The sequence below is a fragment of the Lepus europaeus genome, chromosome 3 (genome assembly GCF_033115175.1).
Source record: "Lepus europaeus isolate LE1 chromosome 3, mLepTim1.pri, whole genome shotgun sequence".
Classification (NCBI taxonomy): domain Eukaryota; kingdom Metazoa; phylum Chordata; class Mammalia; order Lagomorpha; family Leporidae; genus Lepus; species Lepus europaeus.
Window position 1 is genome coordinate 99,555,101 of NC_084829.1, and position 23,896 is coordinate 99,578,996.

Below are 23,896 nucleotides of genomic sequence, written 5' to 3' on the forward strand. Positions count from 1 at the left end.
TAGCATTTTTGAGTCTCAGTTACTTAATCTATTCAATGCAAATAGTAGTGCTTTCATGATAGTGTCACTGTGAATATTAAGTATATAACTTAAATATTGCTTGCAAACTGTATCTGGATCACAGTGGACTCCCCATAATTGGTATCCATCTACTTACAGGGAAATGTCATGTCTGGTCTTTAGTGCAAGTACTCTCTCTGTTCAGAGTAAAGTTCATGATTCTTGAAGAGTCTTTTGATGTTGACTTGTACAAACGAGACAATTGAGTAAGAATGCAACTATGTCAATACTATATTTAAAAAACCATCTAAGAATAGATAATTGCTTAATTTGATGTTCTGAAGGAGATTAAGTGATTTAAAATGAATCATAGCTAGTTTGAAAATCAAATGGTTAAAAAATATAAAATCAAATTGTTGATGTTCAATTCATGACACTGGTTACTAAATCATCATATTTACAATAGAAATAAAATTTTTGAAAAGTGCAGCCTATGCAGTTTTGTGATGTAAAGGCCTAAAAGTCAAGGATCTACTCTGATGCACTAATTTCCAAGATATGCTTGGCCAATACTCTTTAAATCTGCATTAATAAATCAAAAGAATATTTCAGACAAAATGAAATGAAGAGTTTTAGGGTGAATTTGCCTAAGGGATATTAGGAATTCTCTTGCTTTATTATGCAGAGAGGAAATATTATGTTGATCTTTCATTTGCCTTTCTGAAAGAACTCATAAATATTTTATTCATTAATCTTCAGAATACCCTGTGACTAAATTGAACCAGAAGGGGAAAGTAAAGTTATTAAATACAGATGTTGAAATGGTACCAAATCAGCCCTTCATGAAAAATTCTTATGCATTGTTATTCATTCATTCATTCATTCATTCTAATAATACCAATTATATGCCATGTGTGGCATAGACCATTTAAGGGATAAGAAAATAAAATATATGCCCTTCTCTCTCTCTCTCTATATATATATATGTGTATATATATATATATATAATATCTGCACCTGAAAAATTATCAATTCTATCAAAAGAATTATAAATATATGTAGTAATGAAGGAGACTAGCAGGTAGCCTTAAATAATTGAGGAAATGTGCTGACATGTATGTAATATGGCATGTATGTAGAAAATGAAGTACGCAGATAGGAGTTTGTTTACTTTTCTTTAGGGGATGATTGCAATTTCACATACAGAATTTGAGAATGTTGTATATACAAATTAACAGGGAGAACAGTTCTCTTCTTTTACAGTTTCTTTTTGGACATGATTAGAAATTTGCCTTTCTGTTTTTAGTCCAAGGAACTCAGAAACGAGAGCACTAACTCCATTGTAGAATGCTCAACTGAGATAGGCTCTATTCAATCTGGAGATTTCCATTGCTTATGTTAGGTTTAAAGCACTCCAGAAAATACCTCCAAAGTTGTGGAAATATAGCCACGGCTGGGATCCTGGTTCTGCTGAAAATGTGGCAAATGGTCGTCTTTATCCACCTAGTTTTCCGTTCCTTGGATTTTGGAGACCATTTTTGCTAACTATCTTTCCATGTACTGTCTGGTCACTCATCAATGGAGTCAGGGCTCAACTTCACTCCCGAATTGGCCCAGGTTCTACTTTTTTTCCAGCTTTTAAGAATCTAGGTCTGTAGTTTACATAAAGAACAGTTATTGTAAGTGCACTATGACAGTATAATTGAGTCAGGAGTCCTACATCTGTGACACACTGTTCTGGACCCAGTCTTTACAGTACGCTGGACCCTGTCTTGACTGTGCCTTCTGCAGGCTGGGAATTGTGTTCTCTCACATGACTCCACTTGAGCAACCTCAATTCCTCAAAGGTATTTTTGGATTGGGATCTGGATTATTTTTCTCTTGGGAGTTTCCTTGATTGTTTTACAAGACTTTTCACTACTATTCCAGGAAGTTTCCAGCCCTTAATGCCAAGGAGTAGAGGAAAGAGCACAGTCTGTAAAACCAAATACATGGTTGCAGTAGCCACCAGAGACATGGTGCAGAGTTGGGTTTCACCCACTTAAATTAAAAGAGAAAAGGAAGTCAGTTGATGAATCCGCTCAGAATAAGAAAACCAATATCAAGAGAATTTGGTCTTTTTTTGAACATAGAATTAAATTAATACTAATAATTACTATCTTCATTGTTTATATTATACTAGCGTAACCAAGACCTGAACACACCTGCTTTAAGTGTTATAATAATGTGATAGATTTGAATAATTCAAAACCGATTCTGGAGGAAGTGATGCTTAAGCTCAATCTTGAATGTCAATTTGAATACAAAGTAGCATTTTGATAAGAACAGATGAAAGCAGGAGGCCTTTTTGGAAGAAAATAATGGAAAGCCATGAAGTGTTTTAGAATAGGAGAGCACAGGGGTTGGCACTGTGGTGCAGTAGGTTAATTCTCTGCACATGGGCATCCCATATGGGCACCAGTTGGAGTCTCAGCTGCTTCTCTTCCAATCCAGCTCTCTGCTGTGGCCTGGGAAAGCAGTAGAAGATGGCCCAAAGAATAGAAAAGAAAGAAACCTAGCCAATATGTTCTGCCATCTACACTCAGAACTCTGAAAAAGAGAATTTATGTAGTTTTGAATGTCAATAAAATTAATTATTACAGGGGTAGTTGTTTGACTTACCAAGTAACGTTTCAGTTAAGAAACCCTTGTCCCATATCTGCTTGTTCCTGACTGCAGCTTCTGGCTAATGCTGAGCCCAGGAGGCAGTGGCAATGGCTCAAATGATCCAACTCCTACAATCCATGTGGAGAGCTAGATTGAGTTCCTGGTTCCTGGTTTGGGTACTGTAAGGCCACCACAAAACACACCAGACACCAGAGTAAGGGAAAGAGTTTATTGGAGAAAACCCAGCAGGCTGGAGGGAAGGGGCGAGGAAGGAGAAAGAGAGAGTGAGAGAAAGAGAAGAGAGAGGAGAGAGGAAAGGAGAGGAGAGGGGAGTGAGAGAGAGAGGAGAAGAGCAGAGAGAAGAGCGAGCAAGCCAAGAGGAGTTCATGAACTGGTCCTTTTAAAACTTTGCAGGAGGGTGGGCAGGAAAGCAGAGGCAGTGAATCCCATTAGGATGAGGGTGGAGCTTGACACTGGTGGTTGGGCTATGTGGCCACCTGGCTTCCAGCAATGGCTAGAGCCTAGGATGGTGTCAGGGTGTAGATCACACCATAGATAAAACTGCACCATTTTCCTAACAGGTCCAACCAAGCCAAGGGCCACTACAGACACTGAGGGGAGTAAACCAGTAGATGGGGCTTGTTCTCTGTCTTCTCTCTGCCTTGCAAATAAACACATTAAAAAAAAACACAAAAAAACAAAAACACATACATGCACTTTAGAAATGAAAAAGGAAAAATTGCAAAAAGGAATTTCTGCATATTTTAGTGCTTTTGTTTCCAGTAGTCATGTCAGCTTAGGCTCCACACCATATCTGTTTCCAGTCTTGGGAATGGTGTCTTGAGAGAAGAGATGTTAATTTGAATTCTGATTCTGGCTTTCAAGCAAAATATTACTCTTGCTAAATGTTGTCTTTAAAATCAACTTATCAGACTCCATTCACAGCCTTTAAATATTCATTCCTCTTTCTAAACCCTTTACTTTATCAAAGGGAAACGGGAAATGAATAAGTGATAAATTAAAGACTATGAAATACCTATAAAATATGAACTACTCTAGCTTCTAAGGCAGGTGCACATAAATTTAACTGACAAAAATCATGCAGATTTTTCTACATTTGAGTCTTCTAGATGAAAATTTCATTGTAAATAAAATCTGAAACAATCAAAATCACAATAAATACAGATGTTACTTGTTCTCTTTTAAAGCATCATAACTTTAAATATTTAGTATTATTTAAAGTTTAAATTATGCATGCTAGCAAAAACTTGTGAATTACAACAAATACGTGAAAGAAAGTTAAATTTTTCTATGAATTAACACAGAGGAAGATAATTACCATTTTAAGGGCCAGTGAAAGCTCTCTCTAAAAATTAATTAATTAATTAAAAAGCAGAGAGAGCAAGCGAGGGAGCAAGGGAGATACGACAGAAATTTTTCTATTTGCTGGTTCATTAATGATCATGATAGCCAGGGTTGAGACAGACTGAAGTCAGGAGTCAGAAGCTCCTTCAGGTCTTTCACATGGGTGGGAGGAACTCAAGTACTTGAGCCATCATCTGCTGCCTCCTGTGTTCATTAGGTGGGAGCTAGATTAGAAGCTAAGTAGCTGGGACTGGAACCAGCACTCCAATAAGAGATTCAAGCATTGAAGATAATGGCTTATGCACATGAAACCTGATGTTAGCAGTTTCTGCAGGCTGGCACTGAGTCCCCCTGAAGAAGCCACCCCCTGCTGGAACTCTTGTCTCTTGACTGCTGTTCCCAGTGATGTCCCTTTTCAGTATGAAGTAGCCAGAATGAACATCGCTCAGTTCCCCCAATAGAAGTTAGGATGCATTCTTCTGGAGGGGAGAATGGAGGAGTCAGATGGGTTAATGGGCAGTCAGGGTGGTGCCATTGGAAATTTGGGGTGTAGAGTGCTTGCTCTCACAGGAGAGTTGTCTTCACCAAGATCAAAAGTGCCTACCTGCCCACTCCTTGTCAGCTTCAAATCTAATCATGAGAATAGCAAGGGAGTGGCTGAGCTTCCAGTTTATTGTAAAGTAAATTATATATCCTACCCTTCAGAGGGCTCTTTGTTCTATCCTGAGCAAGCCAGACAGGATAAAGGATTGCAAATCAGGTCTTTTGATGGGTTTTGTCCCCACCTGGTAACTGAATGTCAAGCTGGTAAGTTTTTTCCCCCAAAATTGTGCTTAAAAACTCCGCTGCTGTCTAACTCTTTGGGTTTTTCCTTTCTTGGAGCCCCCCTCTATGCTACTCTGACTAGAAGTCTCTGACTCTAAAAAAATCTTGCTTTTAAACTTTAAAAAAGAAAAAAGAGAAAATAATAGCTTAACCAATTGTGCTTTCTTAACCTACTATTCCCTAATTGTCTTAGGAAAATAACCAAAGCTTTCTGCATATCCATGGGTTAAAAATACTGATCCATGTTTCCAAGAGCTTGAAAACTCAGAACTGTAGGCATTCTATGATGTTCCTGCATTTTGCTCTAATTTGTACTTTTTTAAGAGTCCATAGAATTTGTTTCATAAACAGTTTGTGATTCTTGTACTTATTGATTACATAATTCAATTAAAAATTACATAAACTATTGAAATGAAAGAACAAAGTATAAAATAGTCTCTGAAAACTAAAGATTGTATTGAAGACATTTGATGAAAGCAATCACTTAAAATATTGTTATGTAAGAGTAAACAAGACAACATTACAAGGTAGATTCTGCACAGACTTCTTGCCAAGTGTCACTTTATTCTTGTTTTAGTTAAAAGAAATTGCTGCTGGAAATCATGAATGATTTATTGTGTTTGAATATTACCCAAAACTGAAGAGAAATCAGCAAGTGTATGAAAAGGGCCTGGGTTCTACATGAATATATTTAGAGATAAATTTACAGTTAGCTATTTTACCACAAAATAAATTTTAAAAGTGTATATAGTTTAACAAATCATCTTAACTGGCCAGATATGAGTTTTGATTGCTTTAGTGAAGAGATTATCAATGAATTTATTTCTTTTAATTTTTCTGTACCTTTGTACGTATCTCATTAAACATAGAATCTTATGGTAGTCATTTGATATAGCAGTTAAGATGTTGTTTAGGATGCCTGCATTAAATATCAGAGTGCCTGAGTTTGAATCCCAGCTCTGCTCCCAATTCCAGTTTACTGCTAATCTGCACCCTAGTTGGCCCCAAGTGATGGCTTAGGTACTTTGTAACCCACTTGGGAAACATGGAATGAGTTCCTCCCTTCTGGTTTTAACTTGGTCTAGTCTCAGCTATTGGCAAGCATTTGGAGAGTGAAACAGCAAATGGAAGATGTCTCTCTCTCTCTCTCTCTCTCTTTCTTTCTCCTCTCTCTTTCATTTCTTGCCAAATTTCAAATAAATAAATAAATTAATTAAAATAGGATTTATTATATCCAGAATTTGGACAACGTTTTCTTAAACTATATTTATTTAAAGTTTTCTACTATGCTTGGGATGTGGATATAGTGGTGAAAGAGAGTTTTCCTTCTATAAGAGAAATAAATGGAAGAAAGCAAATGAGAGTAACAGGGTGAAAAGTTATTAAGAGTAAAGGGGAATCTCCAGAAAGAGTTTGGGAAGGAAAGATGTAGAATAAGCTCTAAATGATGAGAAATGGGTAGTTGTACAAAGATTTATCAGTAGAGGATCGTGGGCAGAGGAACAAGTACAGACTCCTTGAGGTGGAAATAAGTAAGGTATGTCTGGAGAGGAAGAAATAGCCCAGCACATTGAGGATTCATCTTTTTTTAATGATTTGGGTGGTGAAAAACATTAAGGGTACTCTTTTGATGCATTATATTTAAACTGCCTATTAAGTATACTAACAAAAATAGTCTGTTTTGTTCACTACTGTATTCATTATGCCTTTAACAGTATCTGGTACATAACAGTTACTTCAACAATATTTGTCAAATGTAGGAATGAACGATTTTGAGATGGTTGGGTTTTAATAAGTTTGAAGCTTAGGTGATAGATCATGGTTGTAATGTAGGTTTTTTGATCACTAACATATAGATAATATTTAGTCAAGAGACTAGATATGTTCATCTAGAAACATAGTATGGAAAAAAGTGCCAAATATTGATGCTAAACATAAAGAAGAGAGAGGAAAGCAAAAGTGATTTTAGAGAGTTATGCAGCTAGAAGGAAGAACAGAAACAATCTAATTTCAATACATCTTTAGAGAAAGATGGAGTGGTCTACTATGTTAAGTCTTGCTACTCTCCGTTCCTTAAATATTGTGAGATTAGAGAACTGATTATTCTGATTTGACAATAAGAAGCTGTTAGTGACCACAATAGAATTGTTTTATTGAAGTGTAGGGAGAAATGCTAGCTTGGAAGAGAAAAGTGAGATGTGATGGTAGAGGCATGAAGTCTAATCAGCTATATGCAGGGTTTTAATTTAGAATGTCTCAAAAACATACCTGAAAACAGACTTGGATTAAGGGAGGTTTTTTGTTGTTGTTGTTTTGAGTTATTGAGGCATGTTTGTGTACTGGTGTGAACATTCCAGTAGTGAGATGAAATTTTAGTACTGCAAGAGATAGTGACAAGACCTGAAAAGCTGAAATCCAAGGAAGGGACATTTGGAGGAGTTCATCTTGGATAAAAGCAAAGATTGGGTTTTCCAAATGTAAAAGAACAGATGCAAGTGAATAAATGGATTTGTGCTGAGCAGATGAGTATTTGTTGCCTGATTTTTTCCTCTTTGTTAATGAAATAATGTCAGCAGGGATGGTGTTGCTTTGGGAGAAAAATTTAGAAGGTTAAAGAGGGAATAGGAGTGGCATTGCTGGTCACTATGCTCCTAAATCTGTATATATAAAATACATGAAATTTGTTCACCTTATATAAATTTTAAAAATTGAAAACAAAATCAAAATTAAAATGTGGAAAAGTGTCCTAGGGAAGTATAGAACATTATCTGTCTAGGTTAAAGGCCTTTTGAGATTTGAATTTATACCCACTTATCAGAATCTTGCTACTTAGATGAGGACAGTAAGTTACCAAAAAGTTGGGTTTAGCCAATTTAGTGTCTCTAAGTGACCATAATGAAGAAAAGGAGGGTAGAATAATAGGCATTTTTAAGCAAATGATCTTAATATCAAGTCACTGAAGTTTGGTAGAAAGTGGAGGGATTGGTAAAGAAGTGTTGGGCCTTGAAGGTACCATGGAACTGAAGAGTAAGTGGAATAGGGTCAATCAAGTCATTGGACTGGGAGGTTAGGGATATGATCAAAGTGAAATGCATGCAAAGTAATTGTCATGTGAAAATAAAGAGACAATTAAAATTTCAATTCTATTTTATCTTCCAAAATTGCTGTGCAAATTTACAGTCTCTCCAAAAGTATATCATGTTACTTTTCACTCCATATTTTTAAATCAATAGTAAATCTCAGGAAATTATTTTTAATTATTTGTTTAAAAATTTACATAGACTAGAATCTTTTTGTCATTGTGTATCATTGACTTTCTTAACCAACATAGTTTGATTCTGCTCACAAAAAAACAAAAGCAAAGAACAGAAAACTTAGTGGTAAAGAAGATACTAGAAAATGAATTTTGTGGAATTTTTAAAAACAACCTCTGATATTTTACCATGCAGAGCTTCTCTAATCCTAAAAGGCATTACTAAGCAGGGGAATACTGAGTTCTTTCACTTTCCTTTTTTTAAAACTATTGAATTTCTGTCAACAGTCAAAATTGATAATAATTATAAATTGGTTTTTATTGTTATATGTTCATGATTATTAGAATATGGATTTTCATGCAATTCTATTTCCTTCTGAGCATCCATGTTATAAATTTTTAAATTTACACTTTTTTTTCTAACTTTGTTTTTAATTTGGAAGCAGGATCTTGACACTAAAAGATATAATGTAATCCGAAATATTTTTACTTCTCTAAGGCAGGGTAAACTTGACTTATTTGCTTAGTAAAGCATTGCAGCTTTGTTAGACATTTTCACTGTAGCCTATGTAGTAATTCTTTCTTAGTGTGAGATATGTAGAAAATTATTTGAAAATATCAAAGACTTGCTGTATTTACTGCTAAAATGCAGGTATATTCCATTATTTATCTTTATATAATTACATGAAAAGTGAGTGGACTTAGCTAATTGCTGAGTTTTGGACTTAGCTAGTTGCTAGTTGTTTACTTTCAATATTGGCCTTTTTTGTTAGATAACAGCATGATTTTATAGGGAATAGACAGGTAGTATAGATGTTTCATGTGAAGGCTGAATTTAAAGGAAACATGATACTTCATAAAATGTTTCAGATAAAATATAAAATAATACCAGTGACAATGCAACTGAATCTACTGTTTTGATATGCTACCAATGTAAGATAGCAATCATTTATAATTGCTGTCAAATGACAAAATTAAATATGATAAATATTTTGCATACTAATTAATTTCTTCATTTACCTAATGCACTTTAAATTTTAAATATTGAAAATACAGTTCTTTAAATTGCATTGTTTCTATTTCTTTAATGAGCTATTTAAAATACATTATTTTAGAAGTATAATAATAGGAAACCATTATCCTTAGTGAAATAAGCCAATTCTGAAAAGACAGATATAATATGTTTTCCCTGTTCCAAAGTAATAGAGTACCTGAAATGTAATGTGTTGGAGTGAAATAGACATTTTGAGATTCGATGACTGTTTACAGCTCTTGTCTCTTCTGTTGAGGAACAGGTTTTTTGTTTTTTTTTTGTTTATTTTGTTTTTTTCTCTTCATACTATTTGATGTACTCTTTACTTAGTGTAGGGTTAACAATGTGATCATTAAGTAAATTGAAAATATCTTTGTAAGAATTAAGAGTGGGAATGTGAGAGAGAGGAGGAGGAAGGGTTGGAGTGTGGGCGGGAGGAAAGGTAGGGGGGGAAGTGTCACTAAGTTCCTAAATCTGTATATATGAAATATATGCAACTTATATAACTTAAATGAAATGTTTTTAAAAATGAAATAAAAATAAAAAACAACAGTGTTAGAAAATTTATAGAGATATGCAGAATTCTAATCTTCTTGCTGATATTGTATCAATAGCACTGCCTTTGTAAAAATGTACCCACACAGTAGGACACAGCCTTCTATGATCTTTAGTAGCTTCATATTGCCCCATACATGACTCAACTACAAATCAATGAATGTGTTTCAGGCTTTGATTTTTGTTTTTAGTTCAAAGATGAATGCCAGGAAGACATCACCCAGAAAGAAATTTATCTTGTTTTGTTTCTGATCTCTTGTAGTGAAAGCTGACTTTTTTGGTCTTTGTTCTATCAAATACACTGCCATACATATGATGGTTTAAAGAAACTAGACTTTTCTGAATATATTAGAAAATATTAACAAAACCCTGATGAAAGGAAATTCAAATAGGTGCCACAATTCTTTAAAAAATATAATGCTTCCCCAAGACATGTCTGTTGGCATATATTTGAAAATTTTGTTTTCTAATATTGTATTTTTGCAAATATTTATCTATCAAATATTGTAACTCTTTTGCCAAGATGAGACTAGAACTACAACAGATTTATTGGCCAATAAAGGAGAATGAAAGAGCGATTATGCACTCATAGTCAGTAAACTCTGAGAGGTGCTCAACTAAGTTTCTTTTAATTAATAGGTTATAATTTAGTCTTTGATACACAAAAAATTTACAAAAATTGCAGGATCTCTCTGTATTTGTGGATAACAACTTATTCTGGTTACTTTTGAATTAGTGATCACTTACTAGTAATATAACTTGAAACTCAGTTATATATTACAGTGAGTGTTGGTTGCCTGTGCTGGGTACTACTGATTCGAAGGGGAGGCAAATCAGGTGTTGCCCCTTCCCTTGCTAATTGAAGTTTCATTCATTCACCTCTCAAGCAGGAAGAATATGTTTCCAGTGGCTTTTTTAGGCACTAGGGATACTACAACAAGCAAACAAAACAGGCAAAATAAATTAATGAAAGAAAAACATGTCCCACAATGCAATTGGCTAACAGATGCAAATTCTTCCATTGTAGATAGAATTTTTAATTCATATTTAGCATGACTAAATATATGAATAGGACACACTATAAATTATGAAGTATAGTACTTAAGTTGATAAAATTTTAAAAGTTAGTCACAGTTAATTTGAAGAATTCCATTATTGTAAAGAAAAGTCAGCATTATTCCACATTTCTTTTCTTTTTTTTAAAGATTTATTTATTTATTTGAAAGAGTTACACAGAGGGAGAGAGAGAGAGAGAGAAGTCAGTCTTCTATCTGATGTTTCACTCCCCAGTTGGCCACATGGCTGGAACTGTGCTGATTTGAAGCCAGCAGACGGGAGCTTCTTCCGGGTCTCCCATGTGGGTGCAGGGGCCCAAGGGCTTGGGCCATCTTCTACTGCTTTCCAGGGCCATAGCAGAGAGCTGGATTGGAAGTGGAGCAGCCGGGTTTTGAACCAGCTTGCATATGGGATGCCAGTGCTTCAGGCCAGGGCATTAACCCACTAGGCCATAACACTGGCCCTTATTCCATGTTTCTTACATTACATTTCTGTCTTTAAAACATATGGTAATCAGGTAATCACTCTTTTGGTAAATTAATATTTAAAATTTGATAATATCAATTTTCATAAATATTTGTTGAGTTTTATATATTCTTCCATGATATGTAGTGAATAAATCTATTGCTGTAGTATATTTTAACTTGAATTTAACATCATGCCCGTTGTCACTTTCTAATTTACCTTATCTTTTATTTATTTATATTTAATTTAGCGACAGATAACAGGCACACAGAGCTCCCATGTGCTGGTTCACTTCCCTAATACCTGTAATGCCCAAAGCTGTACTAGGCCTATGCTGGCAGCCAAGGATTCCATCCAAGTTTCTCACTGGGGGTCATGGACCCAACTACATGAACCATAACCTATTGCCTCTCAGAGTGCACATATATAGGAAGCTATAACTGGGAACAGAGCTGGGACTTTAACCAGGACTCTCCAATATGGGATGTGGCTGACTCAACTGGTAATTCATCCACTAGGCCAAACATCTGTCTCTATTTATCACGTCTTAAAGTTAGTATTCCAGATACTAATTTTAGATTCCAGTGTACAAGTGCATAACAATTTACTCATAAATATTTAAAGTTTTCAGATACAAAAATTCTAAGAATATATTATTTATTTATGTAACTCCAGAAGCATTTTTATTATTTTTAGAATAAATTCTTAACAAGAGCATACTTGATCCAACTGCTTTAAATTTAAATGTGTATTTCCAGGTGGCTTTTCATAGCTTCTATAATAGATTTCTAGTTTTCTCTGTATAATAGGTCGAGTTATGTCTCCCAAAAATATATGTTGAAGCCCTAATCTCTGGTACCTATCAGTATGACCTTAATTGGAATTAGGGTCTTTGCAGACATAATAAAGTTAAGATCAGGTCATCATGACGGTGCCTCATTCAAAATGACAATGTCCTTACATCACCATGTAGCCCATAAATATAAGTGAATGTAATTTATCAATTTATATTTTATAAAAATTTAAAATCCATCAAAAATAATGAAAGGAGAAAACTTGAACACATACATTCATATGTGGAACACTATGTGGAGACACAAGATGAAAAGAGGCCAAGGTAGGGGTTCTGGAGCCAAAGAGCACTGAGAAACAGAAAGTATAGAATAAACTTCTCTCTAGATCCTCAGAGAGGTCAAATTCCTACAGACACCTTTGATTTTGAAATTCTAGCTTTCAGATTCTGAGAGAATATACTTCTGCTATTTTAATCCTTCCTGGTTTGTGGTAATTTCATAAAGCAGCATGGGAAATGATATACAACCTCTGACAATATTTTAGATTGTGTTTTTTCTCATACAGTCAGCAGATTGAGCGTTTTCACTACTGAATTTATTACTTTGTCAGTTAGGAAAGTAAAACAAAAAGGATTATTAATTTTAAACTATATGAAGCTCATTATATAAAAAAGTATCATATAATTCAAGTACATATGTATCTATTTATGTATACACAAATTTATTAATCTTTTATCATGCTTCATTGAAGGATTTAAGTAGCTATTCATCAGTTAGCATAGAAAAATAAAGCACTTCAGAATTGACTAAAGGAAAATATAGAAATATTATTTAAAAATCAAAGGAGGGACATTTCCAATAAATAGGTATCTAACCTCAGGTGTCATCCACCCAACTCAATTGTCAGACCTTGCAATGTCAGGTACTTAAGTATGTGGCTGTAGTAGTGACTGGATAGCAGGGTTCAAGCCTAATATTTCTGATTTCTGGCTAGCTTCTTATCTCTTAGCTTCAGGTTTTGGCACTGTGGATGGCATGGAGTTATTTGCTATCTCAATGGGATGGAAGGTAGAGAATTCTTGCCATTAATGTTAAGCCCTGCTCTCATAGGAGCTTGCCTAGGGTGCTGTAATATGCAGTTACTTCTGGATGGGAAACAGCTTACTGATAGTCTCAATTCGTGGATTTTCTGGGTTAATTCTTAGCTCTGGGAATTATATCATGAGAGAGGCAAAAACTCTTACATAATATTCATCATTACTACTGTCAGAGATGGTTGGTTTCAGGTTGATCTAATCAGGATGCGATTGACTGTGTAAGTTAGAATAGGGGCCACAATGGTTGTAAAGTTGATATGTGAGAGCAAAGGATTTGCAGTCAGAGACCTGCATTCTAGTTCTGGCTTTGCTGCTTATCAGATGTGGACCTTTGGTGTGGTGGCTTTAACCTCTATATTCTTATCATCAAATGTCCTTGTGAAGAGTAACTCAAAAGGTGATTGTGCATAAAAAGAGACCATATTTATTAAAATATTTTGAAAATGCTTAGTGATGAATATATGTAAAATATTTTCAAGTGCAACAATTTTAGTTTGAATCAAGAGTGGATTTTATGGATTATAATTATATCTACTCTTTTTTATAAATCTTTATATTTAATCTAGATCTATAAACAAAATAAAAACTTTATAATGACTAGTTTAAAACTATTTATTCATTTTATTTATCTGAAAGGCAGAGAGACAGAGAAAGAGGGAGATGCAGAAGGAGATCTCCATCCATTAGTTCACTCCCCAGATCCTTCTTCAGCCAGGATTGAACCAGAAGCCAGGAGCCAGGAGTCAGGAATTCTATCCAAGTATCCCACATCAGTGACAGGAACCCATGTCCTTGGGGCCATCAGCTGCTGCTTCCTAGGCACATTATAGGAAGTTGGATTGGAAGCACAAGTTGCCAGAGTTCAAACCAGGCACCCTGAGTTGGGATGTGGATGTCTCCAGCTGTGACTTGATCCACTGTACCCAAAGACCTGCCCAAATTACTAAAAATTTGTTTGATTGGGGCTGGCTATGCTATTGTTGAAAACTGCTCACAACCACTCCTGTGGCTCATCCACCCTTCCAATCCCAGAGTTTCCTTACTTTTCATTTAGATGCATTCTTAATATTGGGTCACAAAAATTCTCTGCCATGCTATGCCCCTCAGGTAGACCCGACCCAAATCATATTAGACCCTGGGTTTTTGTTTTTAAAAGATTGATTTATTTATTTGAAAGGCAGAGTTACAGAGAGGCAGAGGCCAAGAGAGAAAGAGAGGTCTTCCATCTGCTGGCTCACTCCCCAGATGGCCGTAATGGACAGAGCTGCACCAATCTGAAGTCACTAGCCAGGAGCTTCTTCCAGTTCTTCCATGTGGGTGCAGGGGCCCAAAAACTTGAGCCATCTTCAACTGCTTTGGCAGCCATAGCAGGGAGCTGGATCAGAAGTAGAGCAGCCGGGACTTGAACAAGCGCCCATATGGGATTCCGGCACTGCAGGCAGCGGCTTTACCATCTACACCACAGTTCTACCCCCTAGATCCTACATTTTCACAAAGGACTCAAATAAATAACTAATAATCTTGATGAAGCTGTCTTTGCAAAAATTTTTAGATTTATTTATTTGAAAGGCAGAGTGACAGAGAAAAAGGGAGAGAGGGAGAGAGAGACAGACAGAGGAGGTTGGTTCACTCTCCAAATGCCCACAACAGCCAGGTCTCTGTCACTTTGATATAGGATAGCAGGGTGGCAAGTGGTGGCTTAGCACACTGTTCGCTGGAGAGGGGAAGGAGGGGAATAAACAGAAAATAGACTTGGTAGAAATCCAAGTGGGTCAGGCTGAAGTCAAGAGCTGGCTTAATCTGAGTCTCCAAAATGATGAACACAATCACTCTAGCCATCACTCAGTGGCCTCAATGATTTGCATTAATTAGCAGTAAGTTGAAATTTGGAATGGAGGTGGGACTCTAACTCAGGCACTCCAACGTGGATGGGGCTTCTCAAGTGGCATCTTATCCACTGCCCCAAACACTTGCTCCTATATTTGCAAATTTGATACCTCTAAGAATATTTAAAAGATAAATCTTTCATGATCCACCTCTCATTAATGAATGCACTCCCTATATACTGCTGATAATTGATGTGTGCTTTGACACTTGACACTTCAAAACATTTCTCATGAGACTTGGCTTTCTAATCTTACTGATAAACCAAGAAGAAAAGAATTAATTTAGCACTATCACAGTGAAGTCTTCAAACTGCAGGTTTAACTCTGTTTATGAGGATGGGAGTTCTGTTTGCTTGTATAACAATCTAACAAAGAATTTGGGGCAATATAATTTAGAAAGTTCCTGATTATTTGCCACTTACTACTCTAACAACTATGAAGTCTTAAAATTTATGTTACTTTTTAAATGAGGGCCACAGAGACTTTCTTTATCTATTTCTCTTATCTAGGAACCTAAATGAAACATTGGTAAATCATTAATTTATGTATTACAGTAGTCCTATGCTTCCTTGCATGAGCTTTTTGCATTTTAATTATAAAGAAATTTTCCTATTCGGTTCTCATTGTTTGTTATACCAACAAGTTGTCTATCTGTGGCACCTGGCTGAAATGTTTCATAACAATATTTCTTCTCTCAAGAGATGATTTGTAATGGTGGGATATTGAGATGTTTCTCTTCCTTTCGCTTCCACTCCTATACTTGGCGGACCCCTTTCTCATCATTCAGGCTTCACCTTGATTATATTTCCTTGGACATCCCCTGACCATCGGCATCATTATGGATACATTTCGTCCTACTCACCATGTCATTTCCTACTTTATATCCTCAAAACATTTGTTCTGCTTGTGATTCTGTTGTCTATTTTCTCTCTCTAACAGGAGGTCCTCAAGAGCAGGGATCTTAACCAGTCTTGCTTACCACTATAGCTACTGCTTCTAGAACAAGCCTATTTGTTGAATGAATGAGTTGAGTGAATTTCAGTTTTATTATCTGAAAATGGAGATAATTCAGTTTCACATGGTTCTTGAAATAATTATATGAAGCAATGTATATAAATATTTAACAAGTGTTTATCACAGCGGAGTAAGTGCTCAGTAAATATTAGTTACTGTGAGAAATGTGAACTTTCATTTGTTGTTAAAATACCTTTACCAGGTAAGGAATGATGAAACACCAGCATGAAAATACTATTGTATTGTCTGTGAAATAAGTGAGAGATTAAAAAGGAAAAGTCATATTTTATTTCATAGCCTTAGAATAATTATGGTGAGGAGCTACTTTATTTAACTCTGACTATTTGTTTTGCTTGTCCTTAGCATCCGCTTGGGGTACTAGTAAGACTGAAATTTCTAATTACTAATGTGGAAGTGTGGTCACCCCAAATGTTTCCTCACTCCTTTATGAGTGCCACTGTTGCTTTTCTAACTGTTGGTATCACTAGGGCATGGGAGTTGATAAGGGAAGAGCATACTTTTTTGTGTTGATTTTTATAATTGCTCCTCTCTTTTTCAGTTAGCATTTACTATTTTTCATATTGGCAGCTTCATTGGCTGCAAAATTTTAGAAGATGAACTATGAATGTTTATGACTAAAATGGAAAAATTTAAAAACATTCTTCAAAATAAATGCACTATGATGACGAAATTCAGTGACACTGCCGAAGATATAGAAATCCCCATGAAAATACTTTATCTTCCCAAAGTTAGATTTTGTTCATCTGTGTCCATAATTTGAGGTATAAAAATTTCATAAATTTAATATAAAATATGGACACTATTATCCATGGCCATATGCTTGTACATGTTCTCTCCAAATGTGTAGTAACAATGTTAATACAATACACAATGCAATGATTTGCATTCAAGGAAACAATTGAATTTAAATAGCTTTGTTCTCACTTATACTTTACTTTCTTAGGAATCAGTGGCCTACATTAAAACTCTCTGATGCACAGCATCAAAACAAAATTTCCTTAATGCTATGAGGAGAATTTAAATGTGAAAGGATGTTATTGAATTAATGTAAGATCAAAAGATGATGTATGTTATAACAGATAAATCAAAATCAGTAGAGAATTCTCACCTCAGGTGATCTCAGAGTACCTTAACTAAAAACATACTGGTATTTCATGTATTCTGGGACACAAAATGGTAACAAGTGGTCAAAATGCTACATGACAAAACATAGCAAGTAAGCTTTTTTTTTTATTAAAAAAAAAGTAGACCATGGCATTATACTTGACATTTAGAAAGGTTGCTTATTGTAGTTGTTTCAATCAATATTTCTATCACAATTGATACCAAGAGTGTATTTTTTAAAGATTCATTTATTTATATGAAATTCAGAATTACACACAGAGAGAAGGAGAGGCAGAGAGAGAAAGTCTTCCATCCACTGGTTCACACCCAAATTGACCACAATGGTCGGAGCTGTGTCGATCTGAAGCCAGAAGCCAGGAGCTTTTTCCAGGTCTCCCACGCAGGTGCAGGGGCCATCTTCTACTGCTTTCCCAGGCCGTAGCAGAGAGCTGGATTGGAAGTGGAGCAGCTGGGACTTGAACCAGCGTCCATATAGGATGCCATCACTGCAGATGACAGTTTTACCCTCTATGCCGTAGTGCCAGCCCCAAGAGTTTATTTTGTGTCTCACATTTTTTTCAACTGGTAAAATATGAATTGCAAATGACTCCTCTGGATACTTCAAATTACTTCAAATAAATAAGTGAATTTGTAGTAAAGCTGAATTTCAAATTTTAATCATAATTAGAAACATAATTGAAATTGAGTGGAGTCAGTGACAGAAAAAAATTACATTTGGCTCCTCAACACATTAAGGCTCCTTTGTTTGATTCATACAATTTTAGTCGAATGTCATTTAGAATTTCGCTGCTATGTTTGTGAGCAGAAAACCAGTAATAGCAGCCTATGGAAAAACAGAATTTCAGATGCCATACCAGACCTAGTAGATCACTCTATCTGCCTTTTGACTGTAATTTCATTGATTTATAAGCCCATTAATGTTGAAGAAGTACTGATTTAAAATATTCACTCTGTATTTTCTCATTTTTTCTTATAAATGCTAGATGTAAACTTCTTATTAAGGTAGGTGACAATAAAATTTTAATTTTGTCATTAAAAGATAAGTATCTATTAGGTTATCTGTTTATCATCTTTCTTTTTTATTTTTTTATAAATATATTTGACAGGCAGAGATAGACAGTGAGAGAGAGAGACAGAGAGAAAGTTCTTCCCTGCGTTGGTTCACCCCCAAAATGGCCGCTAGGGCCAGCGGGCTGCACCAGTCTGAAGCCAGGAGCCAGGTGCCCCTTCCTGGTCTCCCATGCTGGTGCAGGGCCCAAACACTTGGGCCATTCTCCACTGCCCTCCCGGGGCACAGCAGAGAGCTGGACTGGAAGAGGAGCAACCGGGACTAGAACCCGGTGCCCATATGGGATGCTGGCGCCACAGGCGGAGGATTAACTAAGTGAGCCACAGCGCCGGCCCCTATCATCTCTCTGTTCATCATCTATTTATCTATATGTTAGTCTGAGAAAGCCATATTCTAGAGTGAGATTTGCAATACATATTTTATTTTCAACCAAGTAAGTACTGGTTGTCACTAGTTAATAACTGTGCTAGGACTTCATTAAGAGGTGAAGTATCTGTGAATAGTAAGGTATTGGAGCTGAGTTTTTCCTTTTTTTTTTTTTTTTAACCATACAAGGACTCAGCATCCTTGTATACATTTAATGTGATTAATTGACTGAAGATGTTTTGCTCAGATCTGTGTTCAACAACACATTATTTAGATGTTATTTACAGTTTCCAATTGGACTTTAAGGCATAAGGCGGTTGTAGTTTAATATAAACAGAAAGGCACAATCATAATCAAAATTCTTTCTTCTCAGATTTTTACATACTTCCTAATATAGTGTTCTCCAAAAGACTAGGTCTGTCACGATACTAATGTTGGGTTGGGAATATAAACAAAAACATACCTCTGCAATGTTTGATAACAATGACATAGAGAAAACAACATCCCCTCCAATTTTCCATCTTATGTTGTAAATTTGTCACAGACAATGAAGATTAAGGTAAGAGCTGGATACAGTCCTTCTAATCATAGGAGGGTAGACTCTCAGAGAAAGATGGGCCTATTTCTGAAGGACAAGTCCCACTGTCTTTACATTGTGGGAAACATTCATATTAGATGAAAAATTGCACCATCAATCCATTTAAAGGCATGATGTCTGTCATCATTAGTGATTTGTATGCATGAAGAAAACCTCCTGACCTTTTCTTCTTTAAATTTTATAACTCATATGAATGCAGTTTCCTTTAGGAATTATTAAGTTGTGCTATTGCTATCTTGATAACACTGAATGCTAATTTTCTTTGGATGATTATTTGGTGGAGACCCAAGTCAGTGGAATACTTGTTTATAAGCATATAATGCCTTAAATACTGTTTAATTAAGGAAAAAGTTGTTATTCAAGAAATATGTTCATCAAAAGAGAGATTGAAAGTGTGCTGTGTCATCTTCTAGTATGAGTCTATCAAGCTGTATAGGATGTTCAGTGAGAGACGATGACAGTTTCCTTTCATTGAAGTTGCTTTCATATTGCCATTCTAGCTACTTCTCAATATAAGGTTGCATGAAAGGCCTCTGATTCTTCCCAAGATCAGTGCTAGTGTTTATATTCCATCTATCTGGTAATCAGGATATTTTAATTTTTCTAGTGACTATGATGCGAAATAACAAGTTTGCATTTCAATTCCTCTTTATCCAGAATTGAAAACAATATAGCTGTCTGTTGTCTTTGCATCATGTATCTCTAATACTTGGAACTGGGAGGTTGAATTGTTTAGTACTTTAAAAATCTTAAGCTTGACTTAGGACTTCTGTAATTCTTTATACCTTTTGTATCAAATTAAATTGAAAATAGAAGGCTTTTTCTAGTCAAGTTGCAGGAGAAGTTCATTACTTTAAAAATAAGCTTTCTTCTATGTGAAATTAGCAGCCTCCCTTTTTCATGTTGAGGCCAAAGACATATTTAATGCAATTGAGAGTATCATATTCATTTGCTATTGGCAGAGGGTGTATATATTGGAGGTAGGATGTCACAACGCTTTTGCAAAGCTGATGAAGGATTTTGGCACTGTTCATTGATGGCCTTTCCTCACCTATGAAAAGTTCTTCTGTAATGTGAAGAAAACCAAAAAGGTCATGCCTCCAAAATTAAGATGAATTAAATCAGTTTTTACATTGACTATTGAAAATACTTTCCACCAGATGTTCGTGATCTTTATTTGGAAGGTCATTGGTAACCAGAAGTGAATGTGCTTTTTGGTTCCTTGACACTATCATTTAAGCAAATTGATGATCTTACCCTCCTTCTCCTCTGAGAAGAGTATTTTGAGCTTAAAAAATACTTTAATGTTTAATTTTATCGAAATTCTTTAAAAAACTATTTGATATAAACTTTTAAAATCTTGTCTGCTGAATTGTCCACTAGATCTCCCCCTGGAGCCTCTCTTTAGAGGTGATCATACACAGTTTATCTTTTTGTTTTGTTTTGTTTTTAAGATCTATTTATTTGAAAGTTAAAGTTAAAAAGAGAAGAGACACAGAGAGATCATCCATCAACTGGTTTTCTCCTCAACTGTTCACAAAGGACAGGCTAAAGTCAGAAGCCAGGAGCTTTTTCTGTGTCTCCCATGTGGATACGTGGGTCCAAGTACTTGGACCATCCTTTGCTGCTTTCTCAGGCACATTAGTAGGGAGCTGGATTGGAAGTGGAGCAGCTGGGACATGAACTGGTACCCATGTGGAATGCCAGCATCACAGGCTGCCACTTTACCTGCTATGCCATGATGCTTGCCTGCCCCATTCTTGTTTTTGATACAGAATAAGACTCATGTTTACATTTGTTAGACACACTAATTATACTTTTAACATTTTACTTCATAATTACACTTTTAACATTTTACTTCTTAATTCTTTTTTCTTTAGCACAATTCCTGTGTTTTGTTTTGTTGTTCTTTTTTTAACTTTTATTGAGTAAGTATAAATTTCCAAAGTACAGCTTATGGATTACAATGGCTTTTTCCCCCCCATAACTTCCCTCCCACCCACAACCCTCCCAACTCCCGCTCCCTCTCCCATTCCATTCACATTAAGATTCATTTTCAATTATCTTTATATGCAGAAGATCAATTTAGTATATATTAAGTAAAGATTTCAACAGTTTGCACCCACACAGAACATAAAGTGTAAAATACTGTTTGAGTATTAGTTATAGCATTAATTCACATTGGACAACACATTAAGGACAGAGATCCTACATGAGGAGTAAGAACACAGTGACTCCTATTGTTGACTTAACAAATTGACACTTTTGTTTATGGTGTCAGTAATATCCCTAGGCTCTTGTCATGAGTTGCCAGGGCTATGGAAGCCTTTTGAGTTTGCGGACATCAATCTTATTTAGATAAGGTCATAGTCAAAGTGGAAGTTCTCTCCTCCCTTCAGAGAAAGGTACCTCCTTCTTGGATGGCCCATTCTTTCTACTGGGATCTCATTCACAGAGATCTTTCATTTATGTCTTCCTCCTCCTCCTCCTTTTTTTTTTTTTTTTTTTTTTGCCAGAGTGTCTTGGCTTTCCATGCCTAAAATACTCTCATGGGCTCTTCAGCCAGATCCGAATGCCTTAAGGGCTGATTCTGAGGCCAGAGTGCTGTTTAGGACATCTGCCATTCTATGAGTCTGCTGTGTATCCTGCTTCCCAAGTTGGATCATTCTCTCCCTTCTTTATTCTATCAGTATTATTAGACACTAGTCTTGTTTATGTGATCCCTTTGACTCTTAGACCTATCAGTATGATCAATTGTGAACTGAAATTGATCACTTGACTAGTGAGATGGCATTGGTACATGCCACCTTGATGGGATTGTATTGGAATCCCCTGGCACATTTCTAACTCTACCATTTGGGACCAGTCAGCTTGAGTATGTCCCAAATTGTACTTCTCCTCCCTCTCTTATTCCCTCTCCTATATTTAACAGAGATCACTTTTCAGTTAAATTTAAACACCTAAGAATAATTGTGTGTTAATTACAGAGTTCAACCAATAGTATTAAATAGAACAAAAAATATTAAAAGGGATAAAGTATTAAGTTGTATATTGACAGTCAGGACAAGGGCTGATCAAGTCATTGTTTCTCATAGTGTCCATTTCACTTCAACAGGTTTCTTTTTTTGGTTATTTGTCACCGATCAGGGAGAACATATGATATTTGTCCCTCTGAGACTGGCTTATTTCACTCAGGATGTTGTTTTGTTATTCTTTTGTTTCTTTTTATCTTTAATGTGACCCAATTCTGCACTTAAAATTGTTGAAAATATTCATTGTTTTGAAATTCAAATCAGAGGAATTCCTTTTAATATAGTCTGTGATATGAAGCAAATGTATTATTATGATATTAAATACACTAAAGTAATCTGCAGTGTTTCCCAAGTTTAAATGCCAACTATAATGTAGACAAATACATTTATATAAAATAGTACTAAAATCAATATTGAGAGCAGACTTGAATGGTGTCAGTATTGTTTCCAATGTTTTACATAAAATATGATAAATTCACTTAAAGAATCAGAAAGTAAACAATATAAAATTTCACACAAAAATTCCCTCAAAAATATGTTTTATCTGATTGAAGTAAAATTTAGCATTTTCATTAAAGATTATACAGTTCCTTCTCAATATCTGCTCACTTCAGAAATGTCTTTGAAATTTTTTTATTTCCTCATCCTTTTTGGTAGGCAAAGACTGAATGAAGATGAAATGATGCATTACATTTCCAGGTGCCAGAGAACTGAGCATGCAGTTCTATGAACAAACAAATGTCATTCAGAGTGTTAAGTGCTTATGCAGAGTGTAATCTAGAGACTATGATCAGCTTTTAAGGAAGTTCTTGCAGTGGGCTTAATGCTGAAACTTCACTGGCAGACAGCTGTAAAGGAAAGACTGATGAGATGTGTTTCATACAAAGAAACTGATTGATCCAACGGCATGGAGCAATACCACAGCATAGAATACTTGGAAAACTATCAGTAGTTTAGTTATAGAGCCTTAAATATGAAATCCACATCTTTATAGTGAGAATAAAATATTATCCAAACAGCCACCTATATGTATTTAAAGTGCATGGGAGTTTTTACTGTGATTTAATTAATCTCTTGTTATGAAAGAGAATTATGTCCAACATAGCTGCCAAACCAACATTTTTGCAAATAGAGGAAGGAAGATGGAAAAAGGCTTGAAAGAAGCTCTTTAGATTTAATAACCAATGTGGATGATCCACCTCAAGGGCTTTGTTTTTAAATCCAGTTAAGTTTATAAACTTATTTTATGTTCTTACAGATGTCACCTTTGACCCATATTGTTCTTGAGTAAGAGTAATGTTTGGTCTATATAAACAGTTTCTGTTTGTGTTTTAACAGAACTGTTATTCAAGTGATGAAAATGAATTTTTTGGAAATGCAGAAAATTAAATCTTGAAATTGAATCCTTTGGATTCAGTCTTTCATAATATGGCTTCCTTTCCACCTCTACTCCCTTTACTCTACTCACTACTTTTCCTACATCCCCTTTTGCTATCTTTCTCTTTTCTCTACCTTCTTATGTCAACCCATGATCATTTGTGCATAAACATAGGTAAGACTTAATAAAATGGATTTTGAAAATAATTTGGCCTGATAACTTCTCCTTTTCTTTTAGACCATATTTTTTATGCCTAAATGGTGTTTCAAGAACAGTTCACTTGTTTATTATTTGAGGGGGAAAGAGGATCTTAGAAAA

The 23,896-nt window shown here is 35.4% G+C and overlaps 1 protein-coding gene across 3 annotated transcripts in view; it reads left to right on the forward strand.

Annotated features, from left to right (window-relative positions):
- The window catches only part of GRIK2 (glutamate ionotropic receptor kainate type subunit 2), a 727,469-nt gene that overhangs the window by 338,121 nt on the left and 365,452 nt on the right, over positions 1–23,896 (forward strand). The window lies entirely within an intron of this gene.